The sequence below is a fragment of the Haematobia irritans genome, chromosome 5 (genome assembly GCF_050003625.1).
Source record: "Haematobia irritans isolate KBUSLIRL chromosome 5, ASM5000362v1, whole genome shotgun sequence".
Lineage (NCBI taxonomy): Eukaryota > Metazoa > Arthropoda > Insecta > Diptera > Muscidae > Haematobia > Haematobia irritans.
In genome coordinates, this window is record NC_134401.1 from 122263685 (window position 1) to 122266368 (window position 2684).

Here is a 2684-nt window from a genome sequence, read left to right on the forward strand (position 1 = left end):
TTTATTGGTCCAAGTTTAGATATAGTCCCCATATAAACCGATTTCCCCATTTGGGGTCTTGGGCTTATAAAAAACGTAGTTTTTAATCCAATTTGCCTGAAATTGAAAATCTAGAGGTACTTGAGGACCATAAAAATGTGTGCCGAAAATGGTGCCCATCGGTCCATGTTTTGGTATATCCCCCATATAGACCGATCTCCCGATTTTGCTTCTTTGGGCGTCTAGAAACTGTATTTACCATCCGATTTGCCTGAAATTGGAAATCTAGAGGTATTTTGGGACAATAAAAAGGTGTGTCGAACATGGTCCGTATCGGTACATGGTTTGGTATAGCCCTCATATAGACCGATCTCCCGATTTTGCTTCTTGGGCGTATAGAAACTGTATTTTCTATCCGATTTGCCGGAAATTGAAAATCTAGAAGTATTTTAAGATCATAAAGAGGTGTGTCGAAAATGGTCCGTATCGGTCCATGTTTTGGTATAGTCGCCATATCGAACTATCTCCCGATTTTTCTTCTTGGGTATCTATAAACTGTATTTATTACCCGATTTGATTGACATTTTAAATCTAGAGGTATTTTGGGACTCCAAATATGTGTGCCGTAATTGAGGTGTATCGGTCCATTTTTTGGTATAACCCCCATATAGACCGATCTCTCGATTTTATTTTTTGGGCATCTAGGAACTATATTTTCTAGCCAATTTGCTTGAAATTGCAAATCTAGAGGTATTTTAAGATCACAAATAGGTGTGTCGCAAATGGTGCCTATTGGTCCATATGTTGGTATATCCCCCATATAGACCGATCTCCCGACTTTTTTTTCTTGGGCTTCTAGAATCCATAGTTTTTATCCAAATTGCCGGAAATTAGAAATATAGACGTATCTTAGGACCATAAAGAGGTGTGTCGAAAATGGTCCATAGCGGTCCATGTTTTGGACCGATTTTACTTCTTGGGCTTCTAGAATTCGCAGTTTTCGCCCAATTCGTCTGAAAGTGGAATTCTAGAGGTATTTGAGGAACATTAAGAGGTGGTGAGTATTGGTCCATATTTGGTATAGCCCCCATATAGACCTAACTTCCGAATTTATTTATAGGACTTCTGCAATCCGGCTGACAACAAATAGGTCAGCCGAATATGGTGTGTGTCGACCCATGATTTAACAGGTTGGCTGATAACTCCCCGGTCTGACACGTAGATGGCGTCGCTAGTTATTATTTTTATATATTAGTATAGCTATTATTTTATTATTATTTTTATATGTTAGTATAGCCTACACATACACCGATCTCCAGATTTAACTCCTTGAGCTTCTAGAAACCGTAGTTTTTATCCGATTTGCACAAAAATGTAAATATATTGGAATTTTAGACACTCAAAAATCTGTATCGCATTTATTTTTACCGGTCCATTTGGCAAGACATCGATATAGACCGATTTAATTTCTTGAGGGTACACCCAAAGAAAAAATATTTTCCTCCGGAAATTTTAGACAAACGAAATTCTACTAATCCGAATTTTTGTTAAGCGATTCAACGATTGTCTCTAAAATTTGTGTCAAAAGAAAACTTTGCTTGTCTAAAATTTCGTTCCTCAGAACACGTCTTTCAGTGTATAGCAGGCGCACTGATCATGAAAATTGCTTGAAAGTGAACGTAAAATTTCCAGATTTTACTCATCGTATTCATTTAAATAATGGCGGGAAAAATCTACGTCTCTCTTTCTAAACACATATATATATATATATATATATATATATATATATATATATATATATATATATATATATATATATATATATATATATATATATATATATATATATATATATATATATATATATATATATATATATATATATATATATATATATATATATATATATATATATATATATATATATATATATATATATGTTTAGAAAGAGAGACCGAGAGAGAGTATGCTGCAAGTAATAAAATGGAAGTAGCCAATTGGCGCCTTAAAAATATATACCCCCAAAAAATATTTTTTTCGACCACAGTCTCCCTTAGATGAAGCACAATTGGTTTGAAAAATACAAACAATATTGTGCTAGGACCAATCTTGAAAATATATATGCTTGAAGCAGAATGTTTTTGGGAGTATATGTTCCAGAAGCGATTTTTTGGGGTGCAACCTTTTCTGAAAATGTTAAGCCAATCGGAGAACCTAGGTCCAATTTTTAAAATCTTCGGCAAAGGGGTGGTCCCCCACTCCGACCAAATATCAAAATCTGAAGTAGGAAGTGTACATGTACATTAATTTCTGTACACATTTTCCAAATATTAAAAAGTTTAGCCATATTACAATTACAATTTTTTTCTTCCAATAATATTTTAAATTTCGTTAACATTTTTCATTTTAAAAATTTATTTAAAACCAGAATGTGACAAATTTCTTATTAAATAGTTTTTTTTCTATATCATTATATCACTATACTATATATTATAGTCAACACTTCACTATTTATTTATTTTGTATATGTTGGAAAAATTAAATTGGAAAAATTCTATACGATTTGAAAAAAAAACACACATTAATAAACTAGGAAATAGGTTTTAATGAAAAGGAAAATAATATACATAATTCATTAAATGTGTATGTATAGAGGAAACGATTTACTTTAAATACAAATAAAAATATTTAATATTTGAAAATTT